Source organism: Ursus americanus, chromosome 20 (assembly GCF_024610735.1).
Source record: "Ursus americanus isolate L20-20 chromosome 20, mUrsAme1.1.p, whole genome shotgun sequence".
Taxonomy (NCBI): domain Eukaryota; kingdom Metazoa; phylum Chordata; class Mammalia; order Carnivora; family Ursidae; genus Ursus; species Ursus americanus.
In genome coordinates, this window is record NC_142146.1 from 39,798,828 (window position 1) to 39,819,407 (window position 20,580).

Below are 20,580 nucleotides of genomic sequence, written 5' to 3' on the forward strand. Positions count from 1 at the left end.
TAAGGAGTAATGATAATGGTAATAGTAATGATGATAAATATATATTCAGTTCTTCTAGGCCTCGTGCCAAGAACTTCACATGCATTACTTTATTTAATTCTTACAACAACCTTGTAAGTTACAATAATTATCTCCATTTTATATATGACAAAACTGCTTTAGATGATTAAGAAGCTTATGCAAGATCACAGAGCTGTAAGTGACGGGACCAAATTGAGTAATAGTTCTTATTCCAGAGACCGCATTCTTGGTCACCAAAAGACCTTCTTCCCTATACAACAAATAACATGTCATCCCTCGTGAGAGGGAAATCATTCCCTTAAAATGAAAACATAACCAGTTTCGCACTGGGGGAATCCACCTGAACAGAGCAGCTCCAGCCCCGTCGCCTCCGAGGCACTCTCATGCTGGGACCACTGCCAGTACGTGCAGCTCTGGGGTGGGGGCGGGGGGAGTCCTGTTCTTTCTGGAAAGTTTCACCATTGAGATAAGCTGGCATGGAAAGACAAAATTACTTTTTTTTTTTTAAGATTTTATTTATTTATTCGACAGAGATAGAGACAGCCAGCGAGAGAGGGAACACAAGCAGGGGGAGTGGGAGAGGAAGAAGCAGGCTCATAGCGGAGGAGCCTGACGTGGGGCTCGATCCGGTAATGCCGGGATCACGCCCTGAGCCGGAGGCAGATGCTTAACCGCTGTGCCATCCAGGCGCCCCAAGACACAATTACTTTAGTCAGTCCTGAGGGAGAACATGAGAAAAGGAAACCAAGAAAACACCCACAGCATAGAAATCATCCAGCGAGCAGTCTTATAATCCTAGTCTTGCTTGTTTCTCTCTGGGCTAGGGGTCTGTCCCCATCCACATCCTGCAAGGTGGTCCTAAAGGCCTGGGGCATAGTTTTGCTCCCCTTATCAGGGAACTAGTCTCCAGCTTCAGGGCAGCAATATGAGAGCTGGCGCCTTGCTTCCCTCTGTCACACGAGGCTACTCCTTCCCCACTCAATTTGGTCCCAGATCAGAGAGCTGGGTCTGCTGCCTACCAGGTGCCTCCTACCAGGTTGATTGTCCAGGCCTAGGAGCCGCCCCTTCCTCCAGCAGTTGATAAGACTCAGGTGATTAATGTAAGAATGTGCTGTTCCTGCAGGTTGAGCCTGGAAGTCAACGGCAGTAACCCCTCCAAAACTGAGTAGCACAAGCAGGAGTGGTGAGGGGGCTTCACCTCCATGCTCTGCTATCATCACCTGAGGTACGTGGTTGTAGGAAGAGACTCACAGCCGCTTGTTTGACAGGTGAGCTTGTTCTGTGGAGGGCTAAATGTAGCCCCTGGTCACTTGCCACGACCCAAGTAGACCAGGACACCCAGCACCCCTGAATGGGCTCTGCTGCCTCACTCCCTCTGATCCCCCTCTTCACTCATTTGCATGGAGCCTAAACCCATGGAGTGTGGGGGAGAGACAGAGCCCGATGGGAACAGAGTTCTAGCAGCACCTACCAGTGATTATGCCAAGAAAAAAACTGCATCCTATAAATCAGTCTTGGCCTTCCTCATTCCTGTTCCTGATCTCTCTCCCTACCCTGACACCCACCCTCAGAGAACATAAATTCCGCTGCAAAGTGAAATCTCTTTCTCAAGGCAGTTGTCCCAATAAGTATCTTTCTCTCTCTCTCTCTTTTTCCCAATAAGTATCTCTTAACATACTTATTTTGGGTTCAGTCTAGGCCTTTAGAAACTCTCTTAGTTGTGATTTTTATTTATGGAAAAGATGTTGCTAAATCTGTGTCGTTCTAGCATTTCTCTTAGCAAAGCACTCAAGACTTTGGAATTCCATTCCCTTCTGAGTTGTTTTTCTGCTTTCAGGCTGCCAATGTTGTCTACGCTAAAAAATCGCGTTTCGTAGAGACTGAAGCTCACAGAAAATGAGTAACTTACGAAGAGCGGTCTATTTATGATCAAAGTGGGTCCTTTCTCTTGTTTCTTTAATATCGACATTTTTGGAGTTATGAATTTAGCTGTGTATCAGTAGATTTTAAGGAGTAAATTGAGAAGTCCGTCAGGAAAGTAGATGCAGAAGGTGGCAACGAGTGAGTGAGGTCAGGAACCCTGTTTGGAGAGAACCGGGCTTCCCAGGTCATGCATGGTATGTTTTTTCTTCTTCTTATATCTCAAGAGATACTTAAGAAGCACCAGCTTTTTCTCACATTTGATTCTTGTTTTTATGTAATTAATTACTGAGTATCAGGAAGAACTTGCTTTAGGTAGTCACTTTTCCAAGGAAGATGAAAGACATCTGGGGTAGATCTGGTCCCAGTGTGCATTCTGGAGCCAACTTACAGCCTGGAGCTGTTACGCTTGCCAAGCTAAGTAGCTGTGCTTAAGAAGAAATGATGCCTGTGTTGCAGTCCCCTGAGTTTCGGGATAGTTTGTTATGCTGCATTATTGTAGCAGGAGCTGACTGATACATCGTCCTTCTGTCTCCATTCTACTTTCTCTCATGAAACAACACAGTCCCTGTACCTCTGGCTCTGCCTCCGTTTCTCTGAACCACTGGGACACAAAAAAGAGTCTATCATCCTTTTCCTCTTTAGGACCTCTGTCTCAAAGCTGGGAAACAGCACAGTCTTTTTTAGGATATAAAATATTGTGAGCCTGAGGTTATAGGAAACTGAATGTTGTCTGTGTGTAATGTCAGATGTCAAGCTATAAAGCTAAAAAGTTTGCCCTGTGCTCTGAGGAGAATGTAATCATTCCTTCCACTATTGTTTCATGTTCTTTGGCAAATCAGAAATAATCACTGGTACTTCTCAGGACAATCGTACAATGAATAGGCTGGTCACTTGGTGGTAAAGTGAAGCGCTGCCTTTGTGCCCCTTCAGAGGGCCAAATACTCCAGACGTGGCAGGGTCCGTTTAACTAGATCTTGCTAAAAAGAATCTTAGTTATATATATAATTTTGTCTTTGAGTAGTTATCGAAATCAGTATGCGTTTTGTAGTTCTCACTTTAGAATTTCCCAACTAGTAAGAATATAAACAATATGCTGAAGTTGATCTGGCCTGGTCCATACGTTTCAACTATAAATTACCTAAGTGGCCTGGAAACATTGTGATGGGAAAAACAGCCATATGAATAACTTCCATGGTTATTCGTCCTAGAAATTACGAGGGACAGTTTCATTCCAAGTAGGTACTTACATGACTGTATTAGATTATGACCAGAGAAATCCCTGAAAAAAATGGCCTTACTCCATATTAAACCCCCACATTCAAAATTCATGCCTGCATCCGAGCCCTAGCTTCATCTTCCCTCTGCTTTGAATAATTTCAGCCTTATTTTTCAGTCCACATTTTACTGGTTCTTCTTTGTATATCCTAATTCCCGGGGTCTCCTATCTTTTCTGACTCATTTTGCTTTTTCTAATTCAAAGCACGCAGGTCCTGTCTTCAGGGGAGCTTCATTCTTATTCCAAGCTGTTCTGGAACCCGTCTACACTCACATGTATGTGCTCAATCAGTAGAGATAGTATAATCACAGTCCTGCCATCACGTACCTTCCCTGCCCTACACACGCTCGCGCACGGGCACACACACACTCACCAGCACACACACGTGCAAAGGGATCCTGACAGGGCTGCCACATACAACTGAATAGCTTCTACACAGTAAATGGACGTGGCCGTGGATCCTCATGCCCAGGATGAGAGTCACTGGTCTACACCATGCAATTTAGCCCTTGTGTTAGTGGTGTTCTCTAGCTATTTTATATTTGCAAGGTTTGTCTCCTTGACCATGCAAAGTTCTTAAGGGACAGTTCTCAAAAAGAACATTTGTATAGTTGCCCGAGTGTGACATGTAATAATAGAAGCAAAATAGGCCCATCTTGTTGCACGAAGCTTTCCAGCCAAGACCCCCTTCACTGTCCACGTGCGCGGCCGCTGTCTCCTTCCTCTTCTTTGGGAAGGGCAGCTGGCAAGACACATAAGACCCTTTTCTCCAAAGACTAATTGATATGCCTCTTATTCCAGTTACCAAAGTCAGAAGAAAACTCTCTTGTGAGTCCATACAAGTACAACGTGTGTGTGTGTGTGTGTGTGTGCGCACGTGTGTGTGTGCTCACATGTGTACGCACATGCACTTAGTTTTAGGATGTGTAAGTCCAGAAAGACAAGATTATAAATCATCCACCTTTATTAAAACTCAAATCAAATACTGCCACCACTTTGGCGCTATCACTTTCAGCAGTCCTGACCTGGACGAACGGACGGCAGAAAGTTCTGGAGTCAACAGAATGGTGTTTTAACTTGGGCTTCTGCCACACACGCAGATGGAGGCAGACGATGGTAGAGACCACGGCCAGGCGCCCTGAGCCGGCTGCTCGTGAGATCCTGACTAAACTCTGAGTGCCCTAGCCCTCACTGGGTAATAACTCCCTTCCTGCCCAGGCTGTCGTGAGCATCAAATGGGCTCACGTGTCTGAACACCAAGAGCAGGGCCTGTCCAGTGTGAACACTCAATTCCGTCTGCAATGTGTTTGTATTCTCTCCCTTTTGGGGGCTTCAGAGTCCAGAAGCTAATAGCTGTAGGAGTCAAAAAGATCAGATGGGGTACATACGTGAAAGTACTTTGTTATGTGTAAAGAACTATGCAAATGTAAGACATTATTTCTTTCAAAGTGCCACTTTCAAGCATAGTACTGATTTCTTTGCTGCTTCTTGGAAATTTCTCCCCAGTTGCTGAGTTCCTTGCTTGTGTGATTGGAAAGTAGAATCATGTTGGATATGACTTAAAACACGGCTGTGACACTGTCGTTGAGTAAAAAAAATGTCAGACCATACCTCTGCAAGTTAATGCAAGGAACAAGGTGGAGTGGGAGGGAAGGAAAGGAAGTGAGACTAAGAGGTGAGCCGCGGGGAGGGTGGAATCATTGATGGAGCAAACAGAGATGTGGTCAGCCGCTTGCCTTACAGGAATGCTCCTGGCATGGCAATGCTGTGAAACTCAGGAGTTTCTTGATGGATGAGGGACACAAGTTATAGGCACTACCAGTGGCAGATAAAATCCCACGCTGCTTCCAGTAGAAGCTCCCGCCCTTGACCTCACTGCCCGCTGCTGCGCAAGCTGTCATGGTCCACCAAGAGACAGGTACTAGCCCTGTCATCTCATTGCACACGGAGGCTTGTTCGGGTTCTCGGCCACCTGACCTCTAATTCAGTGTGCTGATCCACGTCGACGTGTAGGTGGCCTTGTTACATCGATGTCATTCGGAATTGTTTAAATCAGGGCACAAGGAGTGCCTTGTGGGGAATAATGTATACCGCAGTTCACCGCCTGTCTTTCAAATTGAGGTTAGGCTTAGGCAAACGTTGGTGCCTGAATGAAGGAGGGAAAATTTAGGGATGAAGGTCCCAAAGGGCCTGACTCCCCACCTGCAAGTTCAGCCCTAGGCCCCTGCATTGTTGGTCTGTCCCCCCTCCCTCCCTTCCTTCTTTCCTTCCCAAATATTTCTGAGTGCAAGCTCTATGTCGGATAGCCAGGTTTCACCAGTGACTAAATCCCCATCATTATGAAGCTTATATTCTGATCTTTAAGATAAACCCAGACTATAGGAAGTATAGAGATTTCATTATTTTTAGTTAAAAAATTTTAAGTAGGGGTACCTGGGTGGCTTGTTGGTTGAGCGTTTGACTCTTGGTTTCGGCTCAGGTCGTGATCTCAGGGTTGTGAGATTGAGCCCTACCTTGGGCTCCATGCTCAGCATGGACTCTGCTCCTCCCTCTCCCTCTGCCCTTCCCCCCACTTGCACACACACTCTTTCTCCCTCTCTCTCTAAAATAAATAAATAAATCTTTAAAGAAAATTTTTATGTATAGTTTTAAAATTACAGAGTAATTCAGGCTTGTTATGGACTGAATGTTTATGTCCTCCCAAAACTGAAGCCCTAACTGCCAATGAGATGGTATTTGGAGATGGGGCTTTTGGCAGGTAATCAGGGTTAGATGAGATTAGGGGGGTGGGACCCCCATGATGGGATTAGTAACCTTATAAGAAGAGACAGCAGACAGCGTGTCCATTCTCTGTCCTCTCACCTGCACAAAGAGGTCATGTGAACACACAGAGAATGGCGGCCACCCACAAGCCAAAAGAAGCTTCAGAATAAAACCTTGCCGGCACCGTAATCTGAACTTCTCAGCCTCCAGAACGATAAGAAATAAATTTCTGTTCTTTAAGCCACCAACTCTATGGTTTTTGTTACGGTAGCAGGAGCTTACCAATACAATGCTCAGTATAACACATTCAATAAACGAGAGGTAGAAAGTGAAGATCCTAAACTTCAGGGTCTGCAGGTGACAGTGGACCTGAGGACATGCTCTGTTTGGCTCGCTTGGTATTTTTTAAAGTTTTATTGAGATATGATTCACATACCATACAATTCACCCGTTTATAATGAACAATTCAGTGGCTTTTAGTATATTCAGAAAATTGTGCCTCCATCACCACAATCAATTTTACAACATTTTAATTATTGGGGCGCCTGGGTGGCTCAGTCGGTGAAGCATCTGCCTTCTGCTCAGGTCATGATCTCAGGGTCCTGGGATCGAGCCCCACATGGAGCTCTGCGCTTAGCAGGGAGCCTGCTTCTCCCTCTGCCCCTCCCACTGCTTGTGCATGCGTGCACACACTCTCTCTCTCAAATAAATACATTAAATCTTTTTTTTTTTTAAGAACATCTTAATTATTTCAGGAAGAAACTGTGTACCCATGAGCAGTTACCTCCCATTTTTCCCCATTCTCCCCCAAACTCTGGCAACCACTAATCTGCTTTCTGTCTCTATACGTCTATTCTGGGGATTTAATTAAAGTAGAATCATACAATATGTGGCCTTTTGAGAATGACTTCTTTCACTTAGTATAATGTTTCCAAGGGTTATCCGTGTTGTAGCATGTATCAGTACTGCATTCTGTTTTATTGCCAAATAATAGTCCATTGAATAGATAGACCCCATTCTGTTTTCTCATTCATCAGTTGGTGGACATTTGGGAGGTTTCTACTTTTTGGCTATTGTGAATATATTTGTACAAGTTTTTGTGTGGATGCTGGTTTTCCTTTTCCTTGGGTATATAGCTAGGAGTAGAATGGCCACATCATATGTGTTTAACCGTTTTAGGAACTGCCAGACTATTGTCCAAAGAGGCTGCACTATTTTACATTCCCACCAGCGGTGCATGAGGGTCCCAAAGTCTCCACATCCTCCCCAACACTTCTTTGACTTTCTGATTTTAGTTATCCTAGTGAATGTGATGAGGTATCTTATTTCAATTTGTAGTTTCCATTTATTTTGCCCGGATGGCTAATGGTATCTCTTCATGTTATTCATGGCCATCTGTATTTCTTCTTTGGAGAAATTTTGTTTAGATTATTTGGCCATTTTTTCAGTTGGGTGATTTGTCATTTTAGTATTTTTTTTAAATGAGCTATTACTTAAAGGTCAGAAGAGTTTACGTATATACCTGAATCTCAGATGTCTGTGATAAAGATCTCCAGCTCTGGTTCTTCTGGGCTCTAAGGATTTGGGTAGACTATTCTTTAATTATGAAAATTTGAAGCAAATATTATATATTATATATCTATATATTAATTTTAGGGAAACTTACCTGCATTGAGGTAACCTGAATACATCATATGAATATTCATAACTTTTTAAAGTAAATTAGGCACATGTCTGGCAAAGCAATGCTCCTGTGAACTTTGTTACTTCTCTTAAAGAAATCTCTTACGTCAGCCTGATTCACTTGGTTTTGTTGCCTGCCCCGTCCTGTAGGTAGTTATGATTTCAACCCCTGGTGCTTCATCTGCTGACACAACTACTGCTAATGGTTTGCTATAGATTCTTTCTGATTATATCTATGCACACGAGGTGGGGACATTTACTATTTCCAAAATAGCCTTACTTTGAGTAGATTGATCTAGGAGGGCATAAATTGTTTTAGGGAGATCCCTGCATAATGCTGGGAGAAAGTAATAGTGGGTTGGTTTAGTGGCTGTGAAAAGTAAAGATGCAGGGATGAGCTGAAGGAGGGAGAAACCAGAATTGCTGTGTGTTATGAAGTGGGTGCTGCTTTCACCGTTAGAACTCCAGGCGCGTGAGTGAGCACGGGGTGTATGTGGTGAAGAGAGCCTTGGATACGGGGAAGTAGGAGATGGGAGTGCAGGCCCAGCAGTAAAGAGCTGGTGAGGGGGTTTCATGGGGACACTGGGAATTGGGAAGGCCACAAGTACCAGAAAGCCTGCGCTGTGCTTTTAGGAATCCTGAGTGATGCCCATGTTCATTTTTAAATTGTTCTCCGTACTAAGTTGTGATGACTGTCCCTTGGTCACAGATCGCTAATGAAAATACACGGCATAAAACAGCCTTTTCTTTGTGGCTATAGAGGGAATGGAGAAGGGGATGCTTGGGGTCACGTGATGGGGGACAGGACAGAGATATGCTGGAGGGAGGGCTGGCAAGGGGCTGAGCAGGGAAGTGGACTGCGAGGCGACAGACAACCTCTAAGAGAGGGTAAGCTCCCCTCCCCTAGAAATGTGCCCCCACCAAAACAACAAAACAAGTTAACAGTGATTAGGGCTAGAGTAGTTAGAATTTGAATACTTAAAGGAAAAGGATAATAACTGGAGAACTTGGGACATCCACATAAAACTTAGATAAGATTGGATAAACTTATACTATTTTGCAAACTTTTAAAAAAGTTAATATTTATTTCTTTATATATGCAACAAATATTTATTGAACAACTGCCACATGTCCTGCTCTTTCAGGCACCGGGGATAGAGCAGGACATGATGGTGGAGACCAATTGCCCACTCCTTGCACTTACAGTCAGAACAGAAAGCTCAGTCACATCCTTTAAATAGTTGTGAAGCGTTACATTGTAACGCTGTAGTCACCTATTGATGGACCTTTAAGGTTTCCCTCCCAGTGTTTTGCTATTAAAAAGAATCCTGCAATGAATGGAGGGGAAGAGCTGAAGGAATGCTCTGGGACCCAGACTCTCGCCATTCCCGTTCCTCTGCTGGACAGGACTTCCGTGTGCTGCTCTTTATCTTGTTGGCTAGCTGGGCTTCTGCGTTGCTCCTGTGCCTGAGATTTAAACTCCACGGAGCTTTTGCTGAACTCCACACAGGAAGAGAGTTTTGATTCCTGCCAGACCTGTCCTGGGACTGGCTACTCACCCTCCAGGCACTTTGCCTCCTTTAATGACTCAGGTTAGCTTCTCAGCGCTCTGTCCTACCCCCACTGCGGGAACTTCCTTCCATGCTTATTAGCGTAACCAGAAGTCTGGGATAGGCATAGGCTTTGTAATCTTTGTAATCTTACATTGGATTGCAAGCACTGGCAATGATTGCGATCCTTTCCAAAGCCAAAACTTTTGTTTTATTTTTTATTAGTGGTTTTTATTTTGAAACGTTCACAAACATTTCAAAAACAATGCAAGTACAGTAAAAGAACTTTGTTTTTATGGAACCACTTTAAGGTAAATTGCTACCTTGACGCTTGGTCACCTCTGCATATTTATTCATGAAATTCGTACAGACAAGAACATTCTCACAGAGAATTGTAATACAACCATCAAAATCAAGAAGTTAGCATCGACATATTGTTAACATTTAATTCTGAGATCCCATTCAAGTTTCTTTAGTTTTTTTCAGTAATGGATCTATAGCAAAAGTATCCAGTCCAGAATCTCATGTTGCATTTAATTGTCATATGTCTTTCTGTCTGGGACGGTTTCTCAGTCTTTCCTTGAATTTCAGGTCAATTATTTTGTAAAATTCCCCTCATATGGATTTGTTTTTGTTTTTGTTTTTTTCTGGTTAGATGCAGGCATTTTTGTCCCACTGATCTTAGAAGTGATCCTGTGCTCTTCTCACTGCATCCCTTCAGGTGGCACATGATTTCGGTATTTTCTGTCTCATGATTTTCGTTTTGATCACTTGATCAAGGTGGTATCTGACAGCTTCTCCACCATAAAACTATTCTTTTTCTCTTGCAATTAATAAGTAATTTTTGTAAAAGCGATTTGAGGTAACTGTTTCTTATCAAAATTTTCATTCTTTTTAAAAAAAATTTTTTTTAAATTAATTTATTTATTTGAGAGAGAGACAGTGTGTGAGCAGGGGCGGCAGGCAGAAGCAGAGGAGGAAGCTGACTCCCCACTGAGCAGGGAGCCCGACATGGAACTCGAGCCCAGGACCCTGAGACCGTGACCTGAGCCAAAGGCAGATGGTTAACCAGCTGAGCCACCCAGGCGCCCCTCATTCATTCTTTCATGCATTCATTCACTTATTATAGTTTTAGGCTCATGGATTCCTATTTTATTTAACAGATTATTATCCATTGCTTTTATTATTTATTTAGAGAAACTCCCACCCTCTGTTTCATAGTGCCCTCTTCTTTACAAGTGTGACAAATTCTCTACATAGATGATGAAGGCTTCTACTGTTGGCTTGTTAGCTAAGGGAGCGTTCTCACCACTGAGAACTTTATTGATTTCCGTCCCGGAAAACCTGGGTAGATGACTATATATAGGCACTGAATATCCAGTATCAGTTCTTTTGGCTCGTGTCAATGTTTATTCCTGCGTGTTCCTTATAGTATATACATTAAATTATTTTTAAAATAACTGAAAGTTATTAGTCTCTGAATCCTCTGAATCCCTTCATTATGATGCAGGCTGCTATGAAATAATCAGCTTTGCGTCTTTTGTTTCCCAGACCTAGAAATATTTATAATATTTATGTACATGCTTAATTTCTAGCTATCTCAAAAAAGAATGAGGATGTCCTTATAAAAATAACACATTTATGAAATAAGAGAGTTAAAAGAATGCAGGAATAGAAACCATTGTAAGAGGAGAATAAATGCGTCATTCTCCCCTTCCGTTCCCCTGCCCTGAGGCTCTGGCCACTACCAATCTATTTTTTGCTTCAGTGATTCCGGTTTTTTTTTATATTCCACATGTACGTGAGATTGGTCAGTATTTGCCTTTCTCTATCTCATCTATTGTACTTAGCACAATGCCTTCAAGGTCCATCCATGTTGTCATAAATGGCAGGATTCCCTTCCCTTTTGTGGCTGAATAGTATTTCATTATATACATATATTTCATTATATATATCACATTTAATTCATTCATTTATCAATGGACATATGTTGTTTCCATGTCTTGCCTCTTGTAAATAATGCTGCAATACGGACGTGTGGATATCTCTTTGAGATAATATTTTTGTTTTCTCTGAATACTCAGAAGTGGAATTGTTGGATCAGATGGTAGTCCTATTTATAACTTTTTGAGGAACCTGCATGCTGTTTTCCATCATGGCTGTACCAATTTCCACTAACTGTGTACATGGGTGCCCTCCCCTCTACATCCTTGCCAACGCTTGTTATCTCTGGTCTTTTTTGATGATTGCCAGTCTAACAGGAGTGAGAAGATATCTCATTGTGGCTTTTGTATTTCCCTGATGATGAGTGATGTTGAGCTCCTTTTCTTGTACCTTCTGGTCATTTGAATATCTTCTTTGGAGGAATTTACATTTCTAGCAAGTTTCCATATGATGCTGGCACTGCTGGGCCAGGAACCAAACTTTGATAACCACTGCTCTAAACAAATTGCCAGTTCTGTGCACCTATAATAATAATAATAATAATAATAATAATAATAATAATAATAATAATATATTTATCTATAATTATAGATAACATATTAATTATATGTGACATATAATATTGATATATTTTATTATATTATTATTGATTTTTAGCCATTGCCCCTTTTCCTAGACATTATTTCTCCTACCTCCACCTATCAAGACTCAGTGTTCCTCTCTTTTGTTGCTTATTTCAGATATGCTTCATCCATAAAGATATGGTACTACCCTTCCCTGGGCCCCCATTATTGCTCTGATTGTAGAATATACTTTCTTTATTGCCCTGTCAGACAACACACTCTTTGATGAAAAATGACAGAATCTTAATCTTTTTAAAAATCCTTTTAAATTGTTTTTCTGATTTCTCAGATCTCTTAAGTGGGATTCATGTAGTGTACAATTATATCCATGGTACATTTTGGCTATTTCTTCCACCCTTTTTTGTACAAAATCTAATATTAACTATGGTAAGTCCCAGTATGTACATTTCCCAGGTTTTTCTGTACTGGGAGGCAGGCTTTTACTTGACCTATTTTATTAAAAGGGTGCTGTTTGTTTAGTGGTTTGTGAACCCCAAATCTCTTCTTTAGCATTGTGCTTAATCCTTTCTAAAACAGTTTCTGACGGGAAAGGCAATGACTCTCAAATAATCCAAATTTAATTAGAAATACTGGATGCTTGTGTGTGAGAGAGAGAGAGAGAGAGAAGCTCTGAGTTCTCATTCCTTCTGCAACTACTTCCAACCTTGCCTCAACCCTGTCTCTCCTTCTGGACATTTCTCTCTGTCAGCCATTAGATGCAGGGACTAAATTCCCAGAGCTTTCATTTTTTGTGTTAGCATGTGGCTTTGGGCTGTTACAGACATTTAATTTCCAAAGAAGTCTACTAAGCTAATGACTGCCTGAAGCGTTCGCTGGGAAGGGACTTTGTTGACCCCTTCTCTGAAAGCTCTTTCTGCCAGTCACCTGCCTAGACACAGAGCGTCCTACACTCCTACAACTTCCCCCAAAGAAGGGTAAACATGGGGTTACCTTGGAGATGGCTTTTCCCAGAGTCTGAATACTTGCTTTTCCCACCCTTGTCCAGAGAGGCAAATTGCCAGAACATTATACAGAGTTAGCTTCTTGGTTATCTCATAAGAACAAATATTCCCCGGACTGTTCCTGTGGGAAAACATTAGAAATAATATTTTTCAAACTCTGGTTATAAAACTTTGTCACCTATACTGTTGCTGATTTCTGTAAGGCAGGCAAAATATACATTTTATTTGGAAGTTAGTCACACATTTTTTTAAGAAAGGAAAAGGAATTGTTTAAAATTGTTTAATAATTTATTTGCAGAAAGATTAGTAATCTTTATTAGTTAATGTCCTCACCTACCCCTAAGACATTATCCCAAATGGCAGGCCTTTTTCTTTGACATGGAAACTCAAATTGATTTACTCTACATCAAGCCTTTTGAATGTGAGCTGTGGCCTCATAAAAGTTTTCTAGAGTCTGTAAGCCCAATTTGGAAGGCCTCAGATGCCATCTCAATGTAATAAGGTCCAATATTTTTCAACCTCTAACTCTATTCTTTAATGATTAGGGTTTCTATATGCAAAGAAAATAGGGAAATAACATGGTATGGTCCAACTCTAAGATGATTTAAAAAGATGTTTCAAATACTATATATATAGTGCTTCTTAATAAAGACATAACAAAAATGACCTACATATAAAACTGACTAAATAATAATAAAAAGCATGATTTGGAAGGAAAAAAGGGGGTCTGAAAGGATGTACTCCTAAAGTAAAAAAATATATTATGGTATATGTCATAGACCTGGTCATTCTCTAGGACTTAAACTTTTCAGGATACACAATCCCCAAGACAATGTTTCGGTTAGAACTTGAAAATGTGTTTAGAATGGACCACTAAGTATAGAGGTCAAAGGAAGAAAACATTTAAATAAAACTCCTACAGTCTAAAAACAACCAATGCGAGTTACTTATCTACAAAGAAGAAATAGCTTCAATGAAAGCAATGTGGAAGAGTATTGATTAAACACAAAAGTGACAAGTCACAGGGTCAGCATCTGTATACTGAGGCCTTTGGGTGACAAGGGGAGCCAGAAACACGTGATGTGGCTGGTGGGGACAGGCAGGAGAGATGAGAGCTGAGAAGGGCGCTGGGTAATGTAATCCCAACTCGGGCAGTGTATACGCTGTGCTGGCTTGTGTTTTTACTGCGTATCATCCGGCCAGTCCCCGGTGATGCTCTGTTTAACTAGACCCCTCTTGGCCTTTCTAGAGTGACAGCTTGATGGGAGCAGCCTTTCGAGCTATGTTGGGTTCTTCCTTCTGATGAGGTCACGCCAAGCTTCTATTAACTGTTTACTCATGAATTTGTAGTATAAACTGATTCTCCTGGAGGCTATGTAAACAGAAATGAAGCAGAAATATTCTGCTTTTTAAGGGGCAGACTAAGGATTAGATGTCACTGCTGGGATGCAAATTACAGTTCCAAAAATGGTTGAGCTGTGGGTCCCTTGACTGGGGTGGATGGCTTTATCCTTTCCTCCGCTTTGCAGCTGGTTTGTTTGTAATTTGTCCATCATGATCACTAACAGAATAGTAATAATAATAATTAATAATTAATGATAATAATAAGAAGAAGAAATAGAAGATATTCTAAAATAAGTTTCCCCTCCCCCATCCATTTTTTTTTGAGACTATTTAATGGGGTATTTAGCAGAAAACTTGAGGTGATTTAGGACTAAGTTTCATGAGCAAAGAAGATTGAATTTGAATTAGAGGCAGCACTGGATAGTGAAAAAAGTATGGATGTAGGAGTAGGCAATCCTATAATTTAAAACCAGGTTTCGTCCTTGAGACGTGTGTGACCTTGGGCAAGTTAGCCAAACTTGTTGACCTTCAGCTTCCTCATTTGTGAAGTTGAGGTAATCACATATGCCTCACAGAGTCGTCCTTGGATTAAATGCAGCATGAATGCTGGTGTTAACACAGTGCCTGGTATATAAGCATTCATTTCTTTCTTCCTTGTAACAGTGGTAAAAGCTAAACGATTAATTTTTTCAGCTTTGTCTGTTAGGAGTGCTATTAGTTGGTTCGTGTGTGTGTGTGTGTGTGTGTGTGTGACACCAGTTCTTACTTTCTGATGTTACAAGATGCTCCAGGTGTTATTTCTTGCTCTAGTCCAAGAATCAGCCATTTCTCCAAGGAGCCTTTAGTGCTAGAAACCAAGATCCGGGCGCTCATGTGCTCACATGTACTACTATCATTTTAAACACATTTTATTTTCTACATGAGTTTTAGATTTACAGATAAAATTAGAAACATAGTTCAGAGAGTACCCATATGTTCCAGTTTCTCCTATTATTAATGTATTACTATGGTACATTTATTAGAGTTAATGAGCCAATATTGATACATTATTAACTAAAGTCCAAACTTTCTTCAGATATTCTTAGTTTTTATATAATGTCCTCTTTATGTTAGAAAATTATCTCCAGGATGCTATATTACATTTAGTTTTCATGTGTCCTTGGGGTCCTCTTGATTGTGACACTGTCTCAAACTGTCATTGTTTTGGATGACCTTAAATGTTTTGAGGAGTACTGGGCAGGTATTTTGTAGGATGTCCCTCTACTGGAATTTGTCTGGTGTTTTTCTCATGTTTAGAGTGGGGTTATGGTTTTGGGGGATAATATCCAGAGGTGAAGTACCATTCTCATCAGCTCATATTGGGGGTACATACTGTCATCATGAGTCATCACTGTTGGTATTGACCTTGATCACCTGGCTGAGGTGGTGTTTGCCAGGTTTCTCCACGGCGGACTTAGTCTCTTGTTCGCCCTTTCCATGCTGGGTTCTTCAGAAGAAAGTCGCAATGCCCCGCCCACACTTCAGCGGTGTGGCATTACGCTCTTCCTCCTGGAAGGGAGAGGATCCACACGAATCATTTGAAATTCTTTGCATGGGATCTTTAATCATTTTCTTGTTTTGCTTTCTGGTATCTGTTTCTCACTGCTAGAAGCGAAATGCCTGTTTCTACAGGGCAAATTTTAATTAAGCAAATATATACTCCTGGACTTGTTAAATATTCAGAACAATTGATAATAGATAGGCATATTTTTAGTCCAACATTAGTCATTTCTCAGTTACTGAATCTGTGGTAATACAGTAAGCCTGGTTCTGCTTTTCCTGTTTGAACACCAGTTTCTTAAATAACACCATTTTGGCTTAAATATATAGAAATATCACTACTAATTAAAAGTCACTCTTTATGTTTAATATGTCTCCTAATTTCTGCACGGTGAAACATTGCTGAGTTTTCTGATGGCCAACCAGGGAAAATTAGGCTCTGATCTTATTTTGAAGAATAATTGACCACTAAAAACATGAGGCAAACGAGACCTACTGTGAAGTGCACATTTCCCACAATAATTACTAGGTTGTTTTCTAATAAATGGCAGAGCTGTGCAGCGTCACATTTAGTATGAGAATAAATAGACACTGAGAGGAGTTTAAGGTTAAAAGGAAAACAAAATACTCCCTGGGGTTTTAATCACTAATTACAGGTCTATAAATAACCATTTCTTGGATTCAGCAGGCATTTGGTCTCCTGAATATGATTTAGTTTGGCATATGGGCTTGCCAGGTTTTTTTTTCCTTCTTCCTTTTGTGAACTGCATGAAATGACTGGAGAGGTCAGACGTGAAGACAGGTGGTGAAAATGTTCAGGGCAAAAAATACAAAAAGTAATTGTCTGGATTTGCCAGCAGTTCTGTTCAGTGACCTAAAGGAGTTGACCCAGCACTATATTTAGATTTTGCAAGACGGTATACCGAACACACTGTTTTGGCCTTCATTTTTCTGAGTAACTATTGTGTGTTCATTGAAAAGATTTATACTGCAGCATCTGGTCCATGCAATGTATAAGGATGGGAAATATTCACTGGAAAAAAAAATTCAAACCACAGATAAGTGTAGTTATTTTCTTTCCTTTTGAACACAGATTTCTATGCATTTCAAAGTTAGCCCCAAACTTTAATATGCCTATGATAATAAGCATGGGTTCCTTTGAGAAAAGTAATATTTTAAAATTGAACTTTGCATAACCTGAATAAAGCCTTATATGGTTACCTGCCAACATGCGTACTCCATGTTTTATATATCATTATTCTGTGTAATTTAGGATTATGTCTATTTTTAAGGCCCCGCTGGCTCTGGGATTATTATCTATTTCCTACCACTTGAAGGAAAATTAACACCCCAATGCTAGTTCTGTCACCTATTTTGGTAGAATCTAAATTCATGTAAAACATAATTAGGTAGGTTTCCAGGTACTTCCCGAGGAATCAGAAAATCTCATCTTGTGCTTCAAGAGGTAGATGGTTGAATGTGAGTTAAAAGTTCCACTCCTATCAGGAAATAACAACACAGTTTCTTGATTTCATAAAGTTCAATTTTCCCCTCAAGCTACTCCATGTTTTACATACATTATTTCACCTTTTCTGAAGGTGGACTGGGGTTTAACTTTATATTTGTACATTATTTCGAAGAATAGGAGCTTGGGGCATTGAGACATTTAAGTCAATGGTTTTGCCATAGACCAAGCATTTTGAATGTTAACCGAGGACTCACTCAACCAGGACCTCATACTAAGACTCTGAAACTACAGTAACAGCCGAAGGATAATCCTCTTCTGGAAGACTCTCTTCGCTTCATTCTTCTCTCCAAAAACCTTCTGGATCTTCAGGGAAGATATTTACAGGTTTTTAGGGCCTGGGCTGGGTGACTTGTAAGGTGGGTTTTACAAAGCAAGAAACTGGTTGAGATTAGACAGAGTTTATGACATAATAGCTTTGGATAAGTAGGTATGTCGAGGCAGTAGTTGACGCTGTTAGTCTCCTTGGGTAAATTATTTAGTTGGTTCCACAATCTTGTGTTTAAGGAGCAAGTGTTTTCTCAAGCAATTAGCTGAGTTATTTTATGCTGCTTCTCATTAGTGTTTAACATAGGGAAAAGAAAATATGCCTGGTCCCAGGATTGTTTGACACAGGGACAGAGATCATGTTGATTTCAGTCGTCAACATACACACACCCAAACTCTCAGCCACTTTTGTTGGCTTCGTTTCCTCCAAACCCCCTTGCTACTACTGCAATCTAATCACCATTGTTTCTCACCTGGAATGCCGTAATAAATTCCAAATTCTTTCTGCTTTTCTTTTTACTTTTCTAAAATCAATTCTCTACACAGATGCTTACTGAACACTTTTGTCCCCTACTTAAAATCTTCCAAAAGTTTCACATTGGACTTGATGAGTAAGTGGCATCTGTTACTCATCACTAGAGGTAGAAGTCTGAACACTTCTGCCCCGTGCATCTTGGTATCAGGGTTGCCAAGGAAAACAAGATGCAGGCGAGCACTGGAAGGAGCAACACTTTACTCACATAGGGAAGAAACAGAGCAAGATTAGCTTCAGTAGTGGGCATCAGATGGCCAATGGGTCCCTCTGTCACAGCCAATGCTGGGCAGTTGGCCTGAGTGGCCTTCTTGTGCTTCCTGTCCCCTCACTGCATGGGACAGATATAGTAGTGGGGTTGACCAGTTGCCGTATGGCCCACACACATAAGCAGATGAAGAGAGTACGCATTGAATCTGAAACCAGGAAAGGTAAACCCACACAAGGTGATAAGCCCAGCAGACTGTGAGGCTGTGAGTACTCTTTAGCTTTTGGTAAGGAAGGCCCAAATCCCATTCTTCTGTAGCCAAAAGGGGATCAAAAGACTGGATGCATAAAGTTACTTTTCCCAGCAGCACTCAGAATGAAACCGAAAGTTCTTACATTGACAGAAAGCCCGTGCTGTTCTCTCTGACTCGAGCTTGAACTGTTCTCCCCTTTGGTCTAGCACTGTGATGTGGTCATAGAGACCTTTCTTCCGTTCCTACCTTGTGGCCTATGGACTATTCCCTTAGGCTTGTCTGGGAGGCCTCTGCCTGCAATCTTGGGATAGTTGTCTCTTTTTTCCTAATTGAGATCTTATCTCAAAGATCATTTTATCAGAACTTTCTTGACTACTGAATACAACATAGTTCCTTTTGCCCCCATATATTATGTGATCTAATTCTACGCTTTTTCATATGATTTACTATTATTAGGAATTACTCTGTTCACTTAGTCATTTACTTATTTATTTCTGATTTTGTCCTATGGAATATGAGCCAGAACCTCTGTCGTCTTTAATGCTCTATTCCCAGTACCTAGAATGTTGCTCTGTACATAGTAAATCTTTTTAAATATATGTTTCACTGTGTTTGTGGCAATTAGGAGAGTGCTCTGATACATCGCAAGTTCAAGTGTAAATTGTGGTGCAGTTCAGCAATATCTGTTAGTATTAGAAATGTTCATGCTTTTTGATGTGGCATGTCTGTGTCTAGGTATTTGTCCTATAGGTATACTTGCACCTGTGAAAAAGCAGGTACACGCAAAGCTACTCATTATGCACACACACAGCAAGTCTGAAGCTGCTCTCTTAGAAGGGCTTACTTGCAAGGTTGGCTCTTGGTTGGCTTCTGGTAACTTGGCTGGTAAACAGTTCCCTGAACTGATATGAAATGTTGCCAACTAAGGCTGTTTTACCCACTTGGAGCACGGAGCACCTGCTTTTTAAATGGAAATGTGGAGCTTGGGTAGTTGCTAGGCAGGCGTTATCTGTGTGACCAGCCCCCAGGGAAAACCTTAGCATGAGTGTCTGGTGGGTTTCCCTGGGCCGAACCACTGCACGCATGTTACTGCATGTTTTGCTGCTGAAGGTCAGAGCACAGTCTGTGTCCTCTCACCGGAGGAAGAGATGGTAGGAAGCCGATGCTTGGATTTCTTCCGGCTCTGCTTGTGTCTTTTCCACTGGCTGACCCTGTTCTGTATCCTCTTGCCATAATAATCCTCAGCTGTGAGCACAACTATATTCTGAGATCTGCAAGTTCTTCTAATGAATCATGAAATCTACGGATGGTCTTGGGGATCTGTGAAACATTCATGATAAATTGTCTCCGCAGAAAAATATTAAAGCAAGCAAAATGTCCATGAATCGAGGACTAGTTATGGCACACACACAAAAAAGAATACTCTGCCATACTTCCGTATGAGGCAATCCTATATTCTGATATGGAAATATCGACAAAATATCTTAAGGGAAAGCCCAGAATTCAGGGTATTTGTGGAAATTATATGCTTCTATTTGTGCACACACATATTTTGGAAATGTATAGAGTATCACGGGAAATATGTTTAAGAAGTTGATAATAATGGATTCCTCTGAGAAGAAGGACTTGGTGGTTGAGGGGAAGCAAAGGGCAAGAGAGGTTTTATTATCCACCTTGGCCACTAGTCCCATGTGGCTATTTAACTTGAACTAAAATAAAATAAAATAAAATAAATAAATAAAATAAAATAAAATAAAATAAAATACAAGTGGGTTCTCAGTTGTACTAGCCGTGTTTCATAGTAGCCACATATGGGTAGCGGCTCCATACTGGTCAGCACAGACCCAGAATATTTCCATCATTGAAGAATGCTGTTTTATAGCACTTAAGAGCAGCTTAAATTCTCAGTCCTTATCTATAAAAGCAAATCTTCAGCCCAGGGGCTGCAGCCACTTCCAGATCTTGGAAACCCTAGCCAATTCACCAGAGAGTGCCAAGGACCACAGAGTGGGATTATTGGCCTCCCGCCTTCACCAGCTCCAGCAACTTAGCCCATAGGCATTTGGCTGGTTCCAGCACACTCATGTGCAGAGTGAAACAGACCTCCTTGCTGTTCACTCCCTCACTCCCTCAGGAAATAGCTCTTGTAACTGTCCAAAAAGAAATT